Raw genomic sequence first — 26,138 nt, forward strand, 5'->3', positions numbered from 1 at the left:
AGAGAGAGAGAGAGAGAGAGAGAGAGAGAGAGAGAGAGAGAGAGAGACGGTCTGAAATGCCACGAGGGGGGGGGAACTCGTGGAGCACATGCTCGCAGCTTGTGATGAGTGATGCTTGACACTAAGTGTTGCCATGGATACGCTCTCTGAAGGCCCCTCTCTCCATCATATCTCGCTCTATAACATTTTATTGTATTGTATGTGTGTATTAGGATATATAGTATTAGGATATATATATATAGATATATATATATATATATCTATATATATAATTATGTATTTAACATCAGAAATGCAGAATATATCTCTGCTGAATGCCGGCAGGAGGTGGAAGGTGTTGCTGTGGGGTGAGAGGTGCCGGCTGGAAGGGCAGCGGGGGAGGGGGGAGGTGTGGGGGGGCTGGCAGGTACAGCTACCACCCCCCCTCCTCCTCCTCCTCCCCGCCCTTGGGCTCCGTGGGGATGAGTGACAGTGAAAAAGGAGCACCTTGGAGACCAAGTTCAGGGGTGAGACAGTTAACATGTTGTTCACAGAGCCTGCAGGGATGCATAATCTTATTACTGTGGGTGGGAGGGGAGGGAGGGGAGGGAGGGAGGGAGGGGGGAGGGAGGGGGGTACAGATGGTTGCCGGGTCGACGAATGAAACTCTGTTAGAGGAAACAGAAAGGTTGTTTTGCAAAATGGTTTTCTTTTATAAGTCTGCTTGCTTGTTGATTTGAATCCAAACGGATCTTTTAAAGCTGCGATCTTTAAAGTGTTGTTTTGTTTCAGTCACAATCGGATCAGCTTCATGTAAAAGACAGGAAATAATTCAAAAATGTAATTTTTTAAGCTTCACAAACCGCCCTTCAAAAACTTCACCTCCTGCGGCTGTTTTGCAATTTCAAAAATACTGTAGATCTTTGTACAATTTTGTGTCTTCGAAGTGCTCCGTTAGTCTTATGTAAGATTAGTGTACGTTGGTGAGGAAAATGATTGACAGCGCATTAGTTAAGGAGTTTCTGGAGACGTGAGGACTTCGGTTGAGACTCCTCGAGGTGTCCCGGTTACTGAACTGATGCTTCGACTTGTAATTTGACAAACAGGCAGAGAATCATGTTCTTGTGGCTTTTTTTGTTTGTTTTCCCTCTCCTCGGTCCAACGGTGTCTCTTTCGCATAACGTCTCCGCGGGGACGTCTTCGGCTTCATACGTTTCCACCTCATTTACTTCGCCAGCTTGGAGACGGGCCGACCGGCCACCCTGTGTGTGTGTGTGTGTGTGTGTGTGTGTGTGTGTGTGTGTGTGTGTGTGTGTGTGTGTGTGTGTGTGTGTGTGTGTGTGTGTGTGTGTGTGTGTGGTTTGTTGTGGTTGAAAAATGATCCTCGGCGGTGGGAGGCGGGGGGAGGTGGGGGGGGTTATGTGTGTGTGCGTCATGGAGAATATAAACAGTTTAGAAAGTGATCATTAACAAACACACAGAGGACTTCAAATTCTGCTTCCGTGTCTACTTACCTGCTCTGAAACTCGTAAACCCCCTCTCCTCCCCCCTCCTCCCCTCCTCCCCCCTCTCCTCCCCCCCCCCCCCCGAGGAAACGCTGCGTCGCCTCCTCCTCCGTCCAGCGACTGAGTCATCGAGTCATCAGCCGCCACCGGGAGGACGCGCGGCCATTATTTCCCCACGGTGCTTTGTTTTAATTGGTCGTCGAGCCACGGCGACTCTCTCCAAACCACACGGCGCTTTCCTCAGCCGGGCGGCCGAAAGGAATCTGAAGAAAAAACACAAAAAACACAAAAAAAACAGCTTTAACTTTGACGCCTGATTTTGGAAAAAAAGCCTAAAAGCAGTTAATGATGCGACACGTCTGTTGTTGTGGTCGATCTGCGTTAGCCGAAGCTAACTGGACTCGTCTCCAAGTCCGGGTGTCTTTAAATTAAACGCAGTTTGTCTCGTTTCGTTGCCTCTTGTTGATTAAAGTGGTCCCCACCTGCCCCCCCTTATATTACTCATATAAGTAGATAAAATCATGGAAATGACACGCTGGTGTCCCACATCGTTGAGTAAACCCAAGTTGTGGCTCCGCCCCTCTCATCGGATCGTCCTCTAATCGTCCCGAGCGGGCTTCGCCTGCCGAGCAGCCGTTTACACTTTATTTATACGTGCCATCAAAAGCCGCCTCGCGCGTCATTAAGCTTCGTTTTGTCACTCTTCCTGCCGGCTGGCATTGATTGCCTCCGTGAATAGCTGCTCTCCGGCGGATGAGAGACGCGGCGACGCAAAATACCGGGATGAAGACGAAGAAGACGACGATGAAAACGACGATGAAGACGACGGAGGAGAGCGTCGCCTCGTGAAGAAGAGCAGACGTGCGACAGCGCGCGGACGCACGTTAAGTGATGCTCTGAGATTATTGTGTTTCTGAGATCGAGGCGAGGCTGAGGAGGAAACGTGAACCCGGCCGGTTGCCATAGTGACCAGTGAACTGTGGGCGCTGCAGGGAGGGGACAGTGTTCAGGAGTGTGTGTGTGTGTGTGTGTGTGTGTGTGTGTGTGTGTGTGTGTGTGTGTGTGTGTGTGTGTGTGTGTGTGTGTGTGTTTGTATGGAAGCAAATAACAAGACATCATATTTTTTTACGTTGCAACTACATTGTGTGGATATTTATAATACAGCAGAATACAATTCAAATATTTTACTTTTAGGCGTTTAAAATTTTGCACATACATGATTTTAAAGTGGCTCTTATATATTAATATTCTCATAACAGCATCAGCTGTGAGCTGCTTGTGTAACAGGATTATTTAATATATCTAACACCACTTTGATGGGCATTTATTTGAGGAAAATATATTTTAAAGTTGTTTGATATCTTGGGGGTGCTAACAATTCATTTGAGTTGTTTAATCTATTTGAGTGATTTTTATTCATTTATTTATGCATTTCAGTTGGTTTTATTAGTTGGCATATCCTTTATTTTAGTATTTTATTGAACTCTAATCCCGACCACTGATATTTCTTCATTACAGATGAGACTGCTTAGTTTTGGATTAAAATAAATAAATAAATATATATACATATATTTTTTTTCTCTGCCCCTCTGTATGAAAAAGTATTTTGAGTCATCTGTTTGAGTCATTTTTAAGAAATTGTGATGAATTTCTTGTATTTTTGACTTTTTGTAGTGTACGAAATATTTTGTCCAAACTCTGGAGAATGAGTGATTTTCAAAATAAAAGCCTCAGCAAACATCCACAGCGATGTTGGGGTCGAACGCACACGAACAGTCAAATGTTGCATGACAGTAAACAAATAACCGAGCTGAAACCTTGTTGTTCTTCAGCCCCCCCCCCCCCCAAACCCTTTCGCTCATTTGCAGATCAATGGGGGGCATTGAACGGGGGGAGGGGGGGGGGGGGACGTGAGGACCCCTGGTTTGTTAACCTTCTCTCACCCAGAAGTAACAAACTCATCCATTCAAACAGCAGCGGGGGGTGGAGGGGGGCATGGTGGGTAAAAGAGGTGGTGCCAGTTGGGTACAAGGCTTCTCCTCCTTTTTTTTTTTTACCCATAATGCCCCTCAGCTTCTCTCCTGAGTGAACTCAGGCTGGAGGCAGCGACTGATTAGCTGCAGACAAGATAGTAAATATAGTCAAATATAAAAAAAGTGTCAGTCAAAAAAAAAGCAGCTCATTATTGGACGGAAGAATGAGATGCAAACTGTGCAAAGTAGTAAAATTGTTGAAATATTCTGCAATAACTTCCCTTAAAAAAGAAACGTCCACCGACAGCAGAACTATTATCACCAACTTCATCTGCTTTTAACGGGAATATTTACGATTCTGTAGCAGCTCCAACTTTTTGTCAAGAAAATATGAAAAAAGGTGAGAAGATTTGCGGCTTTTTAAATGTTCTTTTCCAGAAACAAACCTTTCAATTAGCCAATACTGCTCCTAGAAACTGCACGCTGTTGACACGTTAACGTTTGATCTCAAAGCTCAGAGGACGTCGTGGTTCATCGACTGAATATTTGACTTGGCAGTAAAGCAGAGGAAACTATGCGCTGCTAATCTGTGGTGCAACGCTGTGATTCATGTGTGTGTGTGTGTGTGTGTGTGTGTGTGTGTGTGTGTGTGTGTGTGTGTGTGTGTGTGTGTGTGTGTGTGTTTTGCCACTCATTTACCCATCTGCTTCACTCGGTGTGCAAACAACCCCCCCTCCTCTCAGCGGCCATCAAAACCCTCCAATCACAGACTGGATATAAAAGTGTTCGTAGCTTCCGGGTCTGAAAAAATGCGTAAAGTGCCTTAATGCAATACCACCGAGGGCCACTAGAGGACGGCAAAGCCTCCAACTTCCTCCTGCGTCGCAGTATCCGGGGTTGAGGCATTTCAACAGGTGAGACAACACCGCCCCCTACTGGCCGAACTTTAAAACCACAACATCCACCGCTGTAATTTTAATCGAGCACACGAACAAAGAAAATAAAAACTTCTTTAAGTAAGAAATCCGAAAAACATCAAGAACTGAAGTGATGCTTTTGTTTCGAAGCATTTTTTTTAAGGAATTATTCACGGTATTTTTTTGTCTCGTGTTTAATCACCTCATTGTTGACGCAGCTCCGGTTTTAGACTGATGTTGTAAATCTGAGGCGGATTAAACAGCATCTGTGTTGATATGTTGATTGATATTCAATAAATATTGATATTCAGGTTGAATTTTGAAGTGAATCCTTCAACATATCTGACAGCTGCAGTCCTGCAGTCCTGCAGTCGCACCGGAAGTCGTCTTAACCACACGCGTGTGATGCTGCATGCAGGTCGAGGTTCAGCCTCGTCTTCCTACTGTCGTACAGGCGCTCGGTCTACCCCCCCCCCTCCCTCTCCCCCCTTCTCATCCTTCCCCTCCCTGGTGAAGCAGCAACGGTTTGCAGGCGAGTGTGTGATCTGAATTTCAACATGGGTGTCTGTCTACCAACCAGACTCCCGGGATGCTGCTGCCCAGATTTTCTTGTTCTCTCCTCCCTTTCGACTCCCCACTCTTGTCGATTCCCTGAAAATTAAAAGATGAATGAAATGAAAATTCAGCTGATCGTCCTCGGTGAATCTGCAACGAGACGGACCCCGTCGTAACATAAAACACTAAAATAAAAGCTGTGATTGGACTCTGCACGTACATCTTTGAGATTACGTAACGTACTCACACACCGGCCTCGTCGGGGAGATTTCACCGAGTCCTCCTTCATCTTCCTGCTGTCACGGGAACAAAAAGCTGAATTGCTCGGGAGGATCTTCGGCTTTATGAAACCCGGACGGCTCGCTGTTCGTTTTCGCTCCTCTTACCTGAGTTCAGTGATCCTCGGCGGTATTTAAAGGAAAAAAGGTGGCGAGTCGCTTACATGATGTCTGCTGCCACTACGAGTCGCATTACTGCCGCTGGGGAGGAGGAACAGGATGTAGCTTAAAAACCGGGGGAAGAGATTTAAGCCCATTTTCAGTTCTTGAGGTTCAGATAACAGCAGATTAGTTGAAGTAAATTTAAACCCTCCTTTTTTTTTTTTTGCAGGTTCCAGATTTAACAACTTAAACTGAATTCATCACAAACTGTAACACCTACCAGGTTTTCTTGAGTATTGGGTATTTTTTCTTTATGTGACAGCCTCATATGTGGAGAGTAGAGAGGTGGTAACCAAGGAAACGATTATGTAATATTTATATAGACAAAGTCAGTCGTGAAAATTAAGGACAATTAAGTCCAGAACGACTTCAAAGTTCGTTAGATATAAAGCGTTGGTGGGTGTATTAGCTCGATCTTCACACCTCGTCAGATTAACGGAGATCAAAAGTCAGTCAATATAAAGGACATTCAATGACTGACAGCTGTCAATCAGAAGACCCCTCTGGGGTTTCATAGATATGTTGAAGCCAACAGATGACGACGTTGGATTTTCTGAATCTTTTTGAAACCTTCTCCGACAGCAAATTACCAAAAAAACGACAAAGGTCAAAGATTATAATGTTGATTTGAAGGAAAATAAAAAAAAAAGGCACTCGGAAAAGACAAAGCCGGTAAGAAGGTGGCGGCTCCTCCAGCAGAGGAGCATCTGATAGAAATCACTGATGATGTAATGTAACACTGCCAATGTTTCATGGTGGCTGGAGATGTAAACACGGAGCTCCCGGCGTGAGGACACAGTTAAAGTGAGAACCCCCCTCCTCCCCCCCACCCCCTCTCATTGAGATGCATCTCAGCAGAGCTCCTGTTTCTGCTGCAATCGCCCCTGCAGCTCCAAAAAAAACCATCCACAGAACCCCAGTTACAGCAGCGGTGGACAGACATCATCATCATCATCATCATCATCATCATGTGGGAATGAGATCACGGAGCATCAGTCGCACATCTTCACCGGGGTGTGAAACAAAAGCCAGACGACGCTCGTCACGTTCCCTAAACACTGATTCGAGTGTAGGAGGGGTGTGTGTGTGTGTGTGTGTGTGTGTGTGTGTGTGTGTGTGTGTGTGTGTGTGTGTGTGTGTGTGTGTTATATTTTAGTAATTCATAACTTCATTTTGCACCAATAGAACATCATTTAATTAAAATGTGCATATAAATGATCAAATGTCGAATGTAGAGCATTTACTTGGACGTGACCCCAATTTTTTTGGATTATGTCATCAAATATATAAATAAATGATGAAGAAACGTGTTAGATTTCAGGCATACAGACTAACCTCAACAAAATAAAAGCCTCGTCTCGTCCCAGTGGGAAATGGTCAATATGTTATGGAGTTTATTCACAAAACTGACATTGATTGATGTTCGTTTTACGTGTAAAGGTGATATAAAGTGCATCGTCTTATAATTTTAAAGTTTATAATTTTTTGTCGCATGCAGTAATATGTGATCACTTCCTTTGATAATCAGCATTTAATTTGAACATTTTATTGTGAAGGCCACGTTTTTCCACAAACCCTGTCACTTCCGTTTTTCCCCCCCGAGTTTGTTATCTATGTTGATGAAGTGAGTTTTGTCTGAACGGACTTTCCTTCATGCCGTTAATACTTTCAAGCTTCTGTTGACGACATCCTTTGCGGAAAAAAAATAAAAATTGCAAGCTCCCTTAAATATTCACCAGATTGCGGATTTCCTGGAGGCACCGATGACCTGAAGTGGTCAGAGGCTCTTTTTCCAGCTGTGAAATCACACTGCAGTTTAAGATGCTCCTCTTCCTCTCTGGTCGTCGGGAGTCCGTCACCTCACCAATTCTCTTCCCCATCTCATCTCCTAAAATTCGATTTTCCGCTCGTCTCGGCTTCCTTTCGCTCCTCGAACATCCTCCGCCGAGACAGTTTTACGTCGGGAGTCTCATGTCTGCACTTCGTGTTCGGAGCCCCGGGGCGCCGATCTTCTTCCGCCGCCGCCGACAGACGGCGTGGCCGATTTAATTAGTCGGAAAGAAAAAAAAAAAGGTAGGGAAGCTGAGAGGCGATATATCTCCAGTCTGCTCCACACCAACCTTCTCTTCTCACGTAACAATTACAACTAGACTCGCTGTAACTCTGAATCATCATGTAATCATCATCACGCGTTTTCTACCGTCTACAAATGACGCCCTTTGTTTCCAAGAGCTCGTCGTCAAAACAAATAACGTGCTGCATCGTACGTTCCTGTAATTATCGGCGGTTTCGACTTCATATCGCAGTTATGATTAGATAGATAGATATTTTATTAATCTCGCTACAGCAGCATTTATAAATACAGAATAAAGCCATAAAAATAACATAATAATAAAAAATAAGAGGTAGTAACGATATTAAATATAAAAATTAAAAAAAATGCACAATATATACAATAAAAATAGAAAAATGTTAAATTAAACGAAACAACAGTGCAAAGATCTAAACAACCAACCGATTGCGTTGTGACGCGCTGCAGTCACGATGCTCGAAGACGTGCAACACGGCGATTCTCCTTCGACTTGTTTTATTGAAATGCCGAGTTAACATGCAACATCTGACATTTCCAGAAGCCGCTCCAACAGTCGGAGGCGACAGCGGTGTCGTCTTTCATGTAAAAGTGGCTTTAGAGAAGATGGTGGATTTACAGCCCGGGGCCGGCGAGAGTTCATCCTCCACCTGCGACCGAGTCTCCATGACCTTTTTTTTTTGGCACGTTTTAATCCCGTTGATAGCGATCCGTAAGGACGATGACAACAAACGTCTGCTAAACCGAGTTACCGGAGAGCGATTGAATAAAACCTCGGCTTGAAAATAGACTTGAAGGTATTCGGCACGGTCCATTATTCCAATGAGATTACAGCAAAAGAGGAAAGTCAATAGAAGACAGCGGCGGCCAAACGGAGCAGACGGAGACGGATGGCGAGCTCCATTAACGCTGCCGGTGATTTCAAGGAGCAGGAAGTTGGAAGTGTTGTGTTGCGTCTGAGCCGGACGTTGTTTTGAGGGAGTCGCTGAATTTCAGGCGTTTCGCAGGAAGGAGTCAAAGCAACGTGCCACAAAAATCTATAAAATGATGACGTGTTTACTTGCTGTGATAAGAAAAAGAAAAAAACCTGAATATTGTGAAAATGTTTTTGTTCGGTGTTTTCAGCAGGATCATTTTTACAGAATGTTCTTAAAGGTTTGGGATGACGCTCACTAGAAATATTTAGTGTTGACATCATTAAAAAAATTATTTTCATAACATAATGCTACGGAGGATTAACGGTATTTTAACGGCTAAAACGCAGAAATCTGTTAACTTTTGTATGAAGGCTACAGGACGAAGAAGGAAACACTAAAATCAAGGAAACGTGACCAAATCAGGAGGTATAACAAAAACAGGTGTAATGGAAATATGTGACATCACAATATTTGTGACATCACAAATGTCACACGAGTTTGTCTCTTCAGCCGTCAACATATTATTTTTCTGGAGACAGAAGTTTGGACGAGCTGAGGAGGAGCTGATTCGAGGACACTAAGCCCCGCCCACTTATAGCAGAAAAACTGACTGCAACAAAGACCTGTCAATCAAACACACGCCCGCCCCCAAAACATCCCGCTTTTTGAAGGATAAAATTGAATTAACGACAGGATTGTTTTCAGATGGACCCGCAAATTTTTTTTTCCGCGAATAACATTATTACGACGCGTAGAAAAATTTATTGACTTTGTATTTCAGGAGAGACGTTGAATGAGAGTCTATGGAGCCGAACCCCTAGCGGCCCTCGGCGGTACTGCACTTTATGGCACTTCTGCATCGGCTTCCCTTTTCAAACCCGGAAGTTACGTCTACTTTGATGTGCAGTCAGTGATCGTACGGCTGGAAGCACTAATCCGTGGTCACTTGGTCCCCTTGGTGGTGAAACTCTGAAGGCTCCATTAATCTAACTGTGAGGACGGTAACGACAGCTGTGCCTGTATTGATGTGAAGGAGGCGGGGGGAGGGGGTGGTGTTGTTGTTTTCGGGGAACGGGGTGGGGGGTGTCCGTCGAAAGCCAGCGGACATTAATCTCCGACGGGACCAAGGTCATAGCTCACTTTGGGCCTCTGGCAGACGGTTCCCGTGGCAACCATGACTGGCATAAACAAGGACCCCCCAACCCGCCGCCCCCCATCCAATACACTTTACAACAGTAAAAAAACACAACAACACTCGGCTCCTGAAGTCACAGGAGGCAGGAGAGCCGGGTTTCAGGTGTGCCATTGGTATGCGGCGTGTTCGCCGAGGGCGTGCTCACTTTAGCCCATTACAGCCGGAAATGAGACACAGCGCTCACCTATCATTACTGTAATTAGTTAAATTGCAGCTACATGCATTGCTCCCCACCTGCTGCCAATTTAGCAATGAGAGCATTCGGTGGGGAGAGAGGAACAAAAATAAAAACGTGGCTGGTTTACAGGTAACGATGAGGTAAGCAGGATCCACCGACACCGACGGACCTCGACATAGAAACTTGTGCTGCTTCAGAGTCTGTGTTTTCCACGAGGACACTAAGCCCCGCCCACTTATAATGGAAACCTGCCAGCGCAAGCGAATGACGCCATTATGAAAAAAGTTATTGACTTTGTATTCAATGAGAGAAGTTGAATGGGACTCTATGGAGCCGGAGCCTTTTTTGTAAACCAGCCCCTAGTGGCTCCTCGGTGGTATTGCAGCTTAAGGCACCAACCTTTTCAGATCCGGAAGCCACGCCCACTTTTATGATTGGACCAAAACTGCACATCTACACTTTTTATTTTTTTATTTTTAACGCAACCTTTTATATTAAATATAGAAACAGTAATAAGCAGAAAAATTATTCAACGTCACGGTTGTTTCATCTTGAAGTGAACTAAATGAAAACATAGACAAGCTTGTAGTTAATGCGTTAAATCAACCTCAACCACCAGTTTAGTGAACACACACACACACACACACACACACACACACACACACACACACACACACACACACACACACACACACACACACACACACACACACACACACACACACACACACACACACACACACACACACACACACACACACACACACACACACACACACACACACACACACACTCCTCTTCCTCCTCTTCCTCCTCCTCCTCCTCCTCCCACTTGTAGGGCCTCTTCTCACCCGTTGTGAGGGGAGAAGAAGAATCTGTAGTGTTCTCACCCCTCCTCGGCCCGGATTGATTTTATGTAGCGTTCCAAGAGGAGAGCAGGATAATGAGATCACAGCATGCATTTTTCATGGACAGGATGAAAGCGCAACAGACACGGCTCCGAATCTACATTTCAAATAAAACTGCAGCCCACGTCCCTCCCGAAAGGAAACCTTTTGCCTTTTTTTGGGAAAAAAAAAATGAACTCGTCCCCCGGCGATCTGCCTCTATGAAGACAATAATCTTCACCGATCGGCAGGACAAAAAAAACCGCTGAAAAGACAAGAAGATCCTTATTTTAACGTTTAAAAATCTCCCGATTCGCCAAATGAGAAACGACGGCGAAGGACGTCGAGTTGAGCCGCGAATGAAAAAAGACGGGAGAGCCCTCGAGCCCCGGAGGAAATACAAGATTGATATATATGTATATTATATACGGTTTTTCTTGGTGACATAGCTGCTGTGTTTTTCTTTCCGAGGGTCGAACCGGCGAGCTGCCCGGAAATAGACTCGCAGCCATTTTCCTTCTGGCGGCGTGACGGCACAATAATAATCATTACATTCTGATAATGGCAGTGATTTCATTGCAAAGTAGGCGGGAGCCCGTGTGTGTGTGTGTGTGTGTGTGTGTGTGTGTGTGTGTGTGTGTGTGTGTGTGTGTGTGTGTGTGTGTGTGTGTGTGTGTGTGTGTGTGTGTTCAACATGAAACCGACAGCTTCAACCGCACACCTCACGAACCCGGTGGCGTTCAGGTTTATCCAAAGAAAACAGAAGCTTTTTTTTCTCGGTATTTATTCATTTACGCTGCGTTTTTTTGTTTTTTTCTGCAGCGGTTTTGTTGTTGAGAGTTTTGTTGTCGTCTCCTCCGATGAGCAGAAAAAACAACTATCAGCGCCTTTTATCCTCAAACTGCCCAATCGGGACTCTAAAAACAGTTTTGTTTGGTCTTCGGTCTAAACCGGACTTAAAAGTCTTGACAGGCTGCGACCAACCACAGGGTGGCGCTACCTGATGTTGTCCTGCTCGAGTCACTGTGGACTTAAAGATGGATTCAAAGCACATTTTTTTGGAAGGACAGTTGAGATTTTTTTTTTTTTTTTGCTGGAGATGTTTTCTGAAGCCACGATTTATGTGTTTATTCATTTTAAAGATTCTTATTTGTTCGCATATTAAAATGCAGAAGACTCAAGTAGTAGAGATACACGGACCGCATACACCCGAGTAAAAACTTCCAAACCTGCTCAGTAAATTGAAACATTACATTTTCCAACCAATTAGATCAGAATCACTTAAAACAATCAATTAAATATTAAAACTAGGAATAATAATAAAACTCGATCAATCAGATCTAATAAAACATCTTTCGTGGCTCCGGTGAAATCCGAGACAACAGACGGTGTTTTATTTTCCTGGAGCGGATTCGTCCGTCACACTAACGCCATTAAAGTTGAGAATAAAAAGTAATTGGTTGTGAAGTCCGAGCTGCAGGATTCCTCCGAGCTTTATTTTCCGCCGCAGCTCGACGGGCTGAAATAATCTCCGCTTCTCATTTGCTTTAGTTATCTTTTTGCTTTCTGTCGATTTTTAGCACGAGAGGCCTGAATATTTCTGCTGCCGCAAAATATCCTGATCGAGTGACGGCCGACAATTACATCCTGACAGCGGGGAAAAAAAGGACATTTTAAAATAGCGAGGACTCATAAAAAAAAAAAAAAAAAAAACCTGTTTATAGCTTCTCATCCTCTGAGAATTAACAAATTACTCCGTCATGGGAAGAAGGAGAATCTCACAACACACACACACACACACACACACACACACACACACACACACACACACACACACACACACACACACACACACACACACACACAGAGAAATGCTCTGATGGTTTCTCACCGGCCCGTCGAGCCTCCTGCAGATTGGCTCTAATGGACGAAGCGTCATGTTGTATTTATAAAGCGAGAGTTGTTCCTCGTATTGTTTGGACCGTTAACGTTCGACCGCTCGTCTCGCAAGACGTCTGGCAAAGGTTTTATTTCGCCTCTTTTTTTATTCCGCCCTGCATATATTACTGTCTCTCTCTCAGCTCGGATCACGCCGCGGGTCGATGTACGTATCGTAGATTAACTCCGGCTCGATGCTCGACGAGGCTTCACACGCAACTCGTGAGGAACTTCGCCGTTCGGCGCGTCTCCGTCTCGGCGGCCCGACGACTTTCAAATGAAACTCTTGTGGTTTGAAGGTGGGGAGTTTTGCGCGTCGGTATCGTTGCTGTTCCATGTGGTTAAATCGTGACAACGCTGCTGCTAGGCAACGGCAACCCGGTGGGCGTCTAGAAGCCACAGGTGCTAACAATTTAGCAAGAAAAACTCTAAGTGACTAAAATTACATTATATTAATTGACCTCCACCATTTCTGAAAACATCAGGAAAACTTGTGAACTCGCAGCTTTCTGGGAATTTCTGAGGTCGTGAATACAGCAACTCCAAATATGGTCAACTTCCGCCATCTTTGTTTGTTTTTGTTTTTTTTGTGAGCCAGAAGTGACCATATTTGGATGAGGTGGGGGAGGAGGAGGGGCAAGCGGTGAGATCGGACTGAGAACCTGAGGACACCAAGCTCCGCCCACCTCTACCGGAAACCTGACTGCACCTCAGGCCTGTCAATCAAACAAACACGCCCCCAAAAACAAAGCTTTTTGAAGCCTAATATGTAATTAATGCCGGAATATTTTTCAGAAGGAGAGTTTATCTAATGACACCATGATGACTTGTGGAAAATATCTACCGACTTTGTTTTTCAGGAGAGAAGTTGATACTTTTTTGAATGTAAACCAGCCCCTAGTGGCCCTCGGTGGTATTACACTTTAAAACATTTGAGAGACCATTTGGAGACTATGCCCATTTTGTATTTACAGTGTGTCCTAGATACATTTTCTTGTATTTTCTGACTGTCCTTTTGGGTCAGTCTCCTTCACTTCATTATTTACTGTCTCTCTTGGTTTCCCTCCGGACTTCGCTGTCGCTGTACAAACTGGCCCAGAACCTGTAACCCAGAACACAGTGGGGAAATCTAAAGCTGTCGAAATTGTGGGGGGAAAAAGAAAAGAAAGAAAAGAAAAGCCAAGAACACGAATGTTGAAGTGTAACGATGAGGAGCAGCGTGAAGGGAGGCGAGTCGATGAGCTGGACAGTCGGCGGGGGGAGGGGACAGTGAAGTCCTTAATTGAAACACTGTCCGTTTTCGTGTCCATGTGAGTCGGCGTGGACTAGAGGGAGGAAGCCTCTGATGAGTCCCGTCATGCGGCGAGGCCGCTCGCTGGAGTCTCCATGGCGATGGCGGCGCGGGGAGGAACGAACGGGGAGGTTTGTGAGGAACCCCATGCGGAGATGCTCCATTGATCTGGACGAGGATGATTCACTACCGCTCGACAAAGACAACAAGAACTCAGAGGGCTGAAAAAAACATGAAGGCAGCTTCAGGAGGCCCCGAGCTTTTCTTTAATTTCTTTTAAAAGAGCATCATGACTTGTTGAATTCACACGTTAAAATCACAACTTTTGTCAGCGGCGACCCGACGAAGATGGAGCCTGACAATCACACTGAAGGGCCACTTTGTTTAACGCTCCATGAATCCGTGACGTTGCTCTCTTGGCAGACGTTTTTCTGCAAAGTACATTCATACATACATGAAGGCTCGAAGGCAGCTGGAGTTGTTTATGCAGACGGTTAAGCTGTCAATCAAAGAGCAGCGACACGGTGTTAACTTTGGGTCCTGATGATGATTCAGTTTGAATCTTTGGACATTTTAGTTTTGGTGTATTTGACACATAATATTACTGAATGTAAGATGATTGTGCTAAAGTCACTCCTTCTTCTTAGTTTTCTGGAGGTCCATCTGAAAATAATCCCTCATTCATTAGAAAAGAAGATTCAAGAAGACCTGTTTTTGGGGGCGTGTCTGTTTGATTGACAGGCCTGCGGTGCAGTCAGGTTACAGCTATCGGTGGGCGGGACGTAGTATCGTCACGGTTTCCAATCAGATGAGTCAACTCGCTCCTCCCCCCTCAGCTCGCCCAAATATGGTCACTTCCTGCTTTCAAACCTCTTTCAAAATACGAACTGGAGGTTTCGTAACGGCCGTCGGGTGACGTCACCTCATTAACATATTAGCTAACATTTCTAATGACGTAGCGATAGCTAGTTGGCCGACAGAGAGGCTGTCTTACTTGAGCTTAAACACGCAGTTTCCAAAATGAGGACATCATCAAAGAAAAGCTTTTTTCGTTGCTTTAAAACGACGTCCCCCAGAGATTTGTTTTTGTTACGAAGGTCTTTTACTGTCATCGTCCCTGAAAGGACCGGATGTCCAGAACGGATCGATAGACTGAAGAAAGCCGACGTACTTTAAACGCCTTTTGTCGCCGACACCGACGTCGGCGGGGCGGCCGAGACGAGGAAGAACGTTTTCATACGTTTTTCACGGTGAGAATAAAATAAAAGCGACGAAGACAGAAGGAGGAGGGAGAAGGACGACGGCGAGAGGAGGGAGAGTGAACCTCCTCCTCAGATCGTAAACGTTCCTTCTCCTCAGACCTTCATAAATCACGCCGCGTTATGAGAGCACCTCCTTCTCGCTCCCTCCAGCTCCTCCGCCGCCGCCTCAGCTTTTTCAGGTAGGAACTCTGTTGCCATGGTGATTTCAACCGCCGATATTGCTACGGCGTGCTGAGGAGGAAGCGCCCGGCGGACCGCTGTCAAAGCATCCATCATGAAGTATGATGCTCTGGTTGGTCTGCCGGTCGTCTAAAGTTAGACTGATTCATGGTCCCCAGAAGATGAATCATAATGACTCGGGTTTTAGTTTTTTCCTCCGGCTTCACCGTGAGAATGACATTTGGGGCTTTTTGTAAAATGTGTTTCAAATATTACTCGTCGGAGGTTTTTATTCCTGTTAGAAGGGAGTTTTTTTTTTAAAAAATTTAAATGTACTACCGGAAGTTTTTCTTAGAGAAGTTAAAGAGAAGTTTTTGCAGTTTGTTCCAAAAAAAAGGTTGGAACATATTTGTGGCAGCTCTTTATTAGGAACAAATAATGGATTCAAAATGAGGAGAATATCTTAATTTTAAATTAGGCGAGGTGGTATCAAGGTATGGAAGTGAATTTGACAAAGATGCTTCAACGTGGACAAACAACCAGGAAATGCTCTTCAAAATAAAAGCTTCGATGAGAAAACGCAATGTGGCTTTTAATTTGAAAATACGTATTTCCTCAGTTGTAGAGCGATGACGCGCTGATTTAAATACAACAGACTTTATTTTTGGATCTGTTTTCTGCCAGCGTTTGAGGAAACCAATGAAACGTTGGCTGAAAAGAGCTGCAGACAGAAACAGAGGAAAATAATGACTTATTCTTTTCAGTCTTCTTCTACATTCTCTGCTAGCAGACACGGAGACGCCGCTGATCTCATTTTCTCGGCTCGTATAAAAGCGTCTGTGCTGATTAAGAGGGTTCAGCCTGCAGCTCACAACCTCTGAGTGTCAATCAATTTGTCATGCGGGATGTTTTTTGTTTTTTTGCCTTCCTTCTCTCGACTCCGCTGCGGATGTGTTTGACCTATCGATCCGCGGAGAAGTACGCGGTCGATAGCTCGCAGCCACAGCCGGACTCGCCATCGATCCCAATCTTACCGACGACCCGAATGTCGTCAGCGCGATTATGAATCGTGAATAGGTTTTAATTTTTTTTTTTTTAAATTCATGCGAGTCAGAGCTCCGCCCCCTCTGCTCGTCATATCTCCGTATGTCATGTGTCCGAACGCTCAGAAAATATCGAGGGCAGTTTTTTTCTTCTCCTCTTAAGTCTCTTTTCCTTCAACCCCTTCTCTTCTTCCGCCGCCATCCTTTCCCCAAACCAACATCCCCAATTACCCCCCCCCCACCACCCTCTTCCTCCTCCAGCTTCCAGCAGCACTCCACACCCCCGCCCCCTCCCTCCCATATTGCATTTGAAACGGGCCAGTTGCTATGGCAACCCCATACAGCTGCATATTATTTCCCTTTCAGAATTCAAAAAGAGGATCAATTAGCGATGATGTCATTGCATCGAGAAGAAACTCTGAAATCCTGATCACGACTGACTCCAGTGGCGGCCTGTGTGCGTATGTGTGTGTGTGTGTGTGTGTGTGTGTGTGTGTGTGTGTGTGTGTGTGTGTGTGTGTGTGTGTGTGTGTGTGTGTGTGTGTGTGTGTGTGTGTGTGTGTGTGTGTGTGTGTGTGTGTGTGTGTGTGTGTTACATATGACACATGCAGGGATCTGAGAATGAAGTAAAACAAAAATAAGCGCGGGCTGGTTTCTTGTGTCTGCAGCTCGGGGTGGAAGATGAAGGCAGACTTCCTGAGTCACCGCTACTCGCCGTGTGGGAGGTGCTGGATGGCAGCGGGACGCCGAACACAAGCCCAAAGGACAAAACCAAAAACAATAGACGCCCTGCACTTCTGTCGATGGGAGAGGAAAAAGTTGGGAGGTGGAACGAGTTAAAAGTCTCACTCTGCTTTTTCCTCTGGTGGCTTTAAATTGATCAAATATCATATCGTGTAACCTCGATGCCACTCGGTCGCCTCTTTACTTCCACAGCACTGAGGATGTTGGAGGCTCACCAGCGGAACAATCTTATAAATGTTGTTTTGTATTTCCTTACGTGTGTTTAGCCTCTATGGGTTTTTTTGGGTTTTTTTTGCAGATACATTTCTGCTCGTTTTTATTTTTCATTCTCCTGCCGATGAGCAGAGTTTGAAATCAATCGCGGAGGCCGAGCGGGTAGAAAATAGACAGCATATATTTTTAGAGACACTCTTCTGAAGGCCTCCTCTTCCGCCTCCGTCGCCAACTGTAAAGTAGTACGAGAATTTGGATTCCCAACAGAGACACACAACCACGTTTTGCAGACTGGATTGTGCATCAATTTAAAGTCCAAAATTAAGGTAAAAAAAAAAAAAAAAGGGACTTTATGGGAAGAGATGAACATTATTCTTCCACAAAAAAGGTGTTTTATTGATGACGGGTGGATAGAAGTGTTCAAACGGTCCTTTAGGATCTAACAAACCTATATTTGTTGCTTAATAACGCCACAGAACCAGCGAATCTCAGAATAACATTTAGTTTTTTAAATTAAACATTTTATTGGTGTGTGTCTCACGGGTGAAATACAAGTTTATAAAAGTTGATTACTTTTTTTTGTTGGAGAAAATGTTTTTTTGTGTACTTGTTTCACACGTAAACAAACTGTCGAACGAACCGTCTCTGTGTTTTTCTTTTAGTAAAACTAGTAGTCGAGTTTCCAAGGTAATATAAAAGCTCCCCACAGATATGCTGAACATATTGACTATCAGATGCCTCACATTTTAATATTTCTATTTCCAAGGGCTGAATAAAGCAGGGCTTCCACTCCCAAGTCAAATATCAAATTCTCCGACTTTCACTGACTAAAAAGCTCCATCACCTTTAATAAACAGAAAAACAATCCATTTGTGCCGCTATTGAAATAAATGGAATCTAAATACTGGTCGTAGAGGCAAATCATTTATCCAACATGAATGGTAATTAGCTCGCAGCCTAAAGAACTAGATTTTCAATTTCTGTCATTGAGCACTGATGCCACCAAACTTACATCAATCAACTCAAAGAAAAAAAATCAAGTCCCGACTCTCCCTGTCAGGGAAAGAGTTTTTAAAATTCTCTGATATTCGCTGTCCGTAGTCCTGAACTCTGTTATGATTCTGATGAGCTATTATGACTGACACACACACACACACACACACACACACACACACACACACACACACACACACACACACACACACACACACACACACACACACACACACACTGGCCGCATGTTCCAGCACATCACACCCAGATCATTTTCCGTGTTGAATCTGTGTGTGACTGGATTATTTAACAAAACCCGTTTATGTCTCATATCTATCATGAAGAAAATGGATTTGTGCTTCATTGCGCGCATGTGTGAGCGTGTTTGTGTGTTTGTGTGTGTGTGTGTGTGTGTGTTTGTGGATGAAAGAGGGACGGTGAGTGTGTGTGTGTGTGTGAGAGAGAGAGAGAGAGAGAGAGAGAGAGAGAGGGTTAGTTGAAATGCGCGGCGCATTCTTGTGTGGAGGACGAAGCGAGCGGCCATCCGTCCATCCGCAGGGCAGCTCGAGACTGTCAACACTTCCAACGACACCAAAAGGACATCTTTTATTTCTGCATTTTTCACTGCCGCGCGAGACCAGACTGACGCATTCTTCCAGGTGTACCCCCCCCCCCCCAAAAAAAAAAAAAAAAAAAAAAACAACTAAACTGCATTTCGGCTGGAAGTTGGAGTCGCCCGGAGCCGTCTTTGGACCATCTTCAGCTCGGCGAGGCTCGAGGAGCGGCAGCGCATTTTGGAGCGCGTCGATTGAAAGAAATAAAAATAATAAACAATGGTAAGATTTGTTGAAAGATGGATGAATTCAGAGTTCGCGTGGTCTCGAATTAAAAGCAGCGCGCGGGGTTGTTTTTGACGTCCGGGGAGGGATGCGAGGCGGTGCAGTGTAGAGAGGGGAGGAGAAGGGGAAAAAGGAAGCATGCCGGGATCTTGCGGCATGTGTCGGCTGATCTCCGTGAGGAGGTGCCTTTACCCCCAATCAGCGCACGGTTTGCACAATTACTGCAAAACGGGGGCAGCGTGAAGCGTTTTTTAGTGAGATGACAGAAAGGCTGCAGGAAACATGCATGTGGACTATTTCTCTCCATACCACGAGATTGTGCGTTTAAAGACTTCAAATGAAGTCATTTTAATGCTTCTATGCTGCGGTGTGTTTTATCAGACGGAGGTGTCAGCTTTCCTTCTCTGTCTGTATGTCAGTCAGTCACACGTGGTGCAGCAGGCCTGCAGGAATCCAGTTTTATGTGTTAAGGTTGCAGCATCTTGTTTCTAGCTGAAGATCTATTGCATCCGGGACTTTTCGGGGGTTAAAAGCTGCGTGACCTTGTGTTGCATCGTCCCGTCACTGAATCCCAATCGCAGCTTTCTCTTCTCCCCCACTCTTGTTTTTGGTTTTTTGTTTAAAAGCAAAGCTCCCTCCAGTCACAGCCGGCCTCCTTATGAGGGTTTCACTCTTACGAATGTTTACGTCTCACTTGAGAGAGAGAAAAGGAAAGTGTGTGTGTGTGTGTGTGTGTGTGTGTGTGTGTGTGTGTGTGTGTGTGTGTGTGTGTGTGTGTGTGTGTGTGCACATCGATAACAACACGAGGTTCACGCTGAGCTATTTGTTTACATTTCTGAATGCTCAGCTGCAGCCTCATTCATAAAGAGCGATGAATGAGTGGCACATCCGCCCTGGATCCTGATTACAGGCCGGACAGGTGCTATAAGTTCTCTTCTGCACACACACACACACACACACACACACACACACACACACACACACACACACACACACACACACACACACACACACACACACACACACACACACACACACACAGTGGGATGCTGTTTAAATGTGAGAGCTGGTTTATCCCCAAAAGACAACTTTGTTTGTAGTTTGATCTTTTTGTTTAATTTTCAGTTTCCATCTGGATCCTGTTTGGATTTGCTCGACAAACATCGATAAACATCAATAAATACGTCATTTAAAGATGTTAAAAAAAAAAAAACAACAACACATAAGTGCACGAAGTATGACCGAAGAGCGGTTTTCTCTCGCCTGCCAGATCTCGGCGTTGCTGACATTTAAATGGCCCGATTAGCCTCGTTGTGTTGGCTGGCCCGAGCAGCGGAGGAGCGAGGAGGAGGAGGAGGAAGAGGAGGAGGGGGGGGGGGGGGAGGAGGACATTAGGCATCGGGCCCAGTCTCAGCACGGCAACCTTGTAACACACCCAGTATCCTGCATGAGCCGAGGGTCGTTTAGTCACATCGAGGAGATCCAGCTCTGGATGCAAGAGGTCGCACGTAATGAGGAATAATGTGAGCGTTTACCCTTTAAACTTCCCTCTGTGGGCTTTTTAATGTGTTCTGGTGCATGTTGGTCTTTGTCTGCGGTTGATGCTGATGATGATCGCGGGCGGAAAAGACTTCACGTTTCTCTGCCGTCACACATTTACCCCCAAAATGCATCCGTTAAACTTCATCATTTTGACTCGAATTTAACATAAAAGTCAGATTTTTCCATCGCCACATTTTGCCACCGGCGGAGGTAATGAAGTCCTATTTTCATGTTAATATTTATATAACTGAAAGATGATTGTTGAGATCACTACAAAGAGGTTTTGGAAGCAGTCAGATGAGCCAAAAGAGCTTCATTCCTTCTCGAGAATTTAATTTTAATTTTTTTTTCTTGGCAGGCTCTGCTGCTTGCATTAAATTACATCTCATTGTTTTGGCATTAATGTTTTCGCAGAAACACTCACGCTGAGCACACCCTGCGTTAATTGATTTAGTGAACAGAATCAAATTAAAAGAAAGACGCGGCAATAATTTAACGCTTGTTGTAGGAAATCAGAGGGGCTCAAATTCTGTCCTGTGAAGGGACAAAAATAAACATTTGGAGCAGGAAGTGACCATATTTGGACGAGCTGGGGGAGGAGCCAGCGGTGGATCTGACTGATCTGATTGGAAACCTGACGATACTACGTCCCGCCCACCGATAGCTGTAACCTGACTGCACCACAGGCCTGTCAATCAAACAGACCCCCCCCCCCCCAAAAAAAAAATGGACTGAGAATTTCATGAGAAAAATTGAATGGGAGTCAATGGAAACCGGCGCTTTTTGAAGCCAACCTCTAGTGGCACTCGGTGGTATTGCAGCTCGAGGCCCAAAGAACACTTTTATATGCAGTCAATGTGTGGAACAAGAACAAGGAAGGTGCGGCTAAAAACTCATCGTACGTTTACACAGGAGCTTCACCGAGGGCAAGCTAGCCTTTTTTTTTTCTTCACGTTGACTTGGTTGCGGAGTGGAAAAAGCTGGGCGTCGCGTTCTGGTCGCAGCTGCTAGTGAGTCCAAGGGGAGGAGACATTTACGGCCCTTGCGTGTGGTGGCATCTCCGATCATCGTAGCGTCGTGAACAATAAACCCCGCTACAGTAGATCTTTGACCCGAGCGTCGGTCCAGATCTGGAGCGGGGCCGTCAGCTCCGAGGAGATCGCTCGGTCGTCACGGCGACTGGGTCTCGTTGAGAACCAGAGCAGAGAGGATGCATTCGTCCTGCTGCCGAGTCTTTCTCTGTGTCAAATGCGCCGCATACGATACGAGAGGTCGTCTCGTCTCCGCTTGTTTACTCGTGTTTTTCTCGCCGTGCATCGGAATAAGTCAAAACTTCTTATCATTGTAAACCTTTGGGTCGATAGAGCTTTGATCAGCTTGTGACCTGGTTTGCTTCGTGTATATCTGACTGTGGCTGCTGAGAAAAACAGTCCAATACTGCTGTTTTTTTTCTAGTCTGTAACAAACACACATTTCCCAGAAGCCCGAGGTGTTCGTGGAATAAGTGTCACAACAGCCGAGACGCGAGTCCGTGACCGGGTCGAGCGGTCGCGACTCGCTCAGATGTGTTTTTGTAAGAACAGGAGGCGCCGAGAGGACCGAACACCTTTTTAGAGATTTGTAAAAAAGCTGAAAAAATTGTTTGAAAAGAGCGTCAGTGGTGGAAAGTACTTGTAATTAGGTACATTTACTGCGCTTAGTACTTCAGTAGAGTTTCGAGGGACTTGTATTTCTCAGGTAATTCCTTCTCATGCAGTACTTTCTCCTCCATTACATTTATCTGACAGCTTTAGTTACTTTTCAGATGCAGATTTGACACAAAACCTAATTTTAAAACACAACAGATGTTTTTGTAGTCGGGTCCATTTCAGATGTGTCCGACAAACTAGAATTTTTTTACCTCCAAACTTCTACTTTCATTTCATTAGATGTTCAAATGAGCCAAATATCTCAGCAAAGCTTATGCATCTATACTTCACCTTGTTTTTACTGCCGTCTGGTAAAAATGCATTCCTACTGCCAGAAGGTGGCGGTAATTCACCTAAAAGCTGTTCACCAACCGCTATGGAAGAGTAGTCAAATCCTCACGTTTTACGGCACTACTGATTACTAATGGTTCGACTTTCCGCTGATAGCTGACCGTTGTCGTCCGACCGTCCCACGACTGAAAGCAGCGACGACATGAACACCTCAAGACGAGCCGATTTTCAAAATAAAAGCACCGGCGCTTCCATTTATTGGTGTAAACCAACTCGAGTGTTTGAGCATGTTAAAGCCGCCAAATAGGCAATTTATTTTTGTGAACAAGAATAATCAGAAGAAAAAGAATAATAACTCCTTGCATTACAATTGAGCTTTCGCACCACTCGGTGCTCGGGCCCTAATAAATCGGAAAATGTTATACTTGCAGAATTTCCAACAATTAAAAATCACATTGAAGATCGAATTGGCTCGATAATTTTGAAGCTGGAGAAATTAATATCTTCCACTTCTGTCGAATACAAAATCATCGAGCCGCTCCTTGGTGCTTCAAATCTTTCCGTCCTCGTCAAGTTGCGAAGGGATTCACGGAGGATCGGGATGTTTTACGGCTCTTGGTTTTTCTGTCTCTTGAGGACGTTCTTTTAACCGTCTCTTTTATTTATTTATTTGTTTTACTTAAAAGCGTCTTTAGTTTCAGTCCCGTGACTGCGCGGCGCCCCAAATGAATTGTGGGGGAAAGAAAATGGGACATAATGGGGAGCGAGAAAAAAACCAGGGCAATTTTTATATACTCTCTTCCCTCCTTTCTCTGCCACGGTAAAATGTGACCCCCCCCCCCCCACCCTCCACCCACACAGACAGACAGACAGACACAAAAAATAATGAAGACTAAGTCGTGTCTGTGTATATTAATTCCTCCCATAATTCCTTGGGGCTAAATATAGAGCCGCAGACTTGAGTGACTCACTGTGATATTCGGTGGGAATTAGACGGTCCGGAGCTGGATTAACACATTCAGATGATGAATTTCCGAACAGCGGAGGAGACGGGAATTTTTTTTTCCGAAGGAAAAGCGACGAGTGCTCACGAGACGAGAGACAAGAGTTTAGGGGTTAAGGGTCGACTTTTGGGGAGGAAGGGAGGCGGGGTTCGGGGTGGGGGGGCCTTCTTTCCTGCTTCCCGTCGAACGATGCGACTCATCGCAGTTTTCAAAGCGTTTCTCTCGGCAGTGCGGCAGGTGAGCGATCATTAGGAAAACCCTCTCGCTATCTCCTTTTTTATTCCTGAGAGAAACTGATTCCTCTCCTCCCGAGAGGAATCAGTTTCTTTTTAACACAAAACGCCCACTCGCGACGAAGCTCGCTCCTCTTTTCTACTTTTGAACTCCTTCATCTTCATCTTCATCCTCCTCCGCCTCCTCCTCTTCCTCCTCGTGTTTATTTACAAACCTAAAAGTGCAGACGGGTGTCCGTGATGTGTGCATGTTTAGTTTGGAGTAACATGCCTGTGTGTGTTTGTGTGTTTCCTTAATTAAGTGTGTGCTCTTTAGACGGAGCATCAAACATTACACACTCAGGCTGACAGTGTTGAACATGAAAGCCGCTGAGACTCATTAAGCCACTGATTACAGCTCGGGGAGGAGGGTACCAAGCAGCTGCTGAGCTACACACACACACACACACACACACACACACACACACACACACACACTGCAAACCTAGGTGCATCCATGTTCAACCGTGTGTGTGTTTTTAGCGTGGAGTAATTCTTATTTAAAGAAACGCTTGGCGACGTATTGTTGATGTCATCTCGAGTCAGATTCGATTGTTTTCACCGTGCGATCGACACTTCTGGGTGTGACCGAAGGTACTAAAAACATTAGATACGATTCATCCGCGACTCCCCCTGCTGGCCACTGTTTGCATTACATCATCATCCATGCCACATCAAATCCAGAAAGGTACTCGATGCCAAAAGCGAGTAAAATCGAGTAGAGTATCACCATCAGTGGAAATATGGCTAAACCAAGTGTCAAATCAACAGTGACGTCACCCGTCGGTTTGTGAACGTTATGAAGCCTCCAGTCCAGATTCTGTCCGTCACCATCTTTGCTGGGGGAGGAGCCAGCGGTGGATCTGACTGATCTGATTGGAAACCTGACGGTACTACGTCCCGCCCACAGATAGCCGTAACCTGACTGCACCACAGGCCTGTCAATCAAACAGACACGCCCCCAAAAACAGGTCTTCTTGAATCTTCTTTTCTAATGAATGAGGGATTATTTTCAGATGGACCTCCAGAAAACTAAGAAGAAGGAGTGACTTTAGCTAACAACACCGAGATAACTGATGGACACATTTTATTCACTTTGGATTTGATGAGAGAAGTTGAATGGGAGTCTATGGAGCCGGAGGCTTTTTGGAGCCGACCTCTAGTGGCACTCGCTGGTATTGCAGCTTAAAGCACTTCTGGATCCGCCATATTTTGGCAGAAGCTCCAAACCCTTTTATATAAAGTTTCAATTTAACATTGAGTGATGTTCAGTTACATTTAGAGATCAATCATAAACATAGTGGATGTCCTGAGAATTTCAACATCCAACTTTCACGAGTAGTTCTCGGTATTCCTCCTCGTCGCTCCTCTGTGACATCGTACCATCAGTGTTTTGGAAATCCAGAATTGAATTGATGGTAGTTTTGTGCCCGAGCGCTCACAGTGAAAGCGTTTCTATAGAGGATCATCAGCAGCCATTATGGTGGCCTTGGCAGTGCTGCAGACTCTCATTCATGTTGTGTCTTGTTTTGTTACGTTTTCTGGTTGTGTTTTCGGTGTGTGTGCGTCCTTCTTTTACACAAAAATAATATGAATGAAGGTACTGTTTGTGTGTGGCTGTAATGCATTAATATTCACAGTGAAAGGACTCAAAAAACGACTTGTACGGAGACATAATTTCAAGTGAAATGTCAGCGTTAAGTGAAGGTTAAACGTTTGTCCTCATACAATAAAGAATATCTAATCTTAAGGGAGTCTATTTACAGTAGAGCAGACGAAGGAGCAGAAGGAGGTTCCAGGTCCACGTGGTCCACTTCAGATCCAAACTCAGCAGCTCTCTCAGCTGTTGCTCTTGACAACGGCGGGGGGAGGCGGCTCGCTGCTGGCAGGGTTGTGGTGGAGTAGGAACGCCGAGGTGCCAAGCTCTCCCCCCGTGGGACGAGGCCCGAGCGCTCCGTCCTGCCACTTGGCTCCGTTCGCGCAAAAAAAAAAAAAAAAAAAAAAACCCTCCAAGCCTGCAGCACCCGCATGGACTCGGACTCAGAATCAGCTTTGTTGATATGAATTTAAAAACATATATAAACTCAAATCATTTGATCGGAGGACAGGATCTTTCGTAATGATGTCCTACTCCAGCCGAGTGTTTGCTGTGTCAAAACACAGAAAACACTCCACCGACACGCTCGCCGTCGCTTCCCGTTACAAACCTCGCTATTTCAGCTTT

At 45.1% G+C, this 26,138-nt stretch overlaps 1 protein-coding gene across 2 annotated transcripts in view; it reads left to right on the forward strand.

Annotated features, from left to right (window-relative positions):
• Positions 1-18,758: 18,758 nt before the first annotated feature.
• adcyap1r1b (adenylate cyclase activating polypeptide 1b (pituitary) receptor type I) overlaps positions 18,759-26,138 on the forward strand; it is a 24,377-nt gene continuing 16,997 nt past the window's right edge. The window contains exon 1 of one of the 2 annotated variants that reach the window (XM_069723120.1): positions 18,759-19,114. The gene's annotated coding sequence lies outside the window, so the exon portion shown is untranslated. The remainder of the gene's footprint in view (positions 19,115-26,138) is intronic. The other variant, XM_069723121.1, reaches the window with a different exon arrangement.

This window comes from Brachyistius frenatus, unplaced genomic scaffold (genome assembly GCF_029030835.1).
Source record: "Brachyistius frenatus isolate BFR_SWC_R1_liver_20210118 unplaced genomic scaffold, ASM2903083v1 Contig_316, whole genome shotgun sequence".
Lineage (NCBI taxonomy): Eukaryota > Metazoa > Chordata > Actinopteri > Embiotocidae > Brachyistius > Brachyistius frenatus.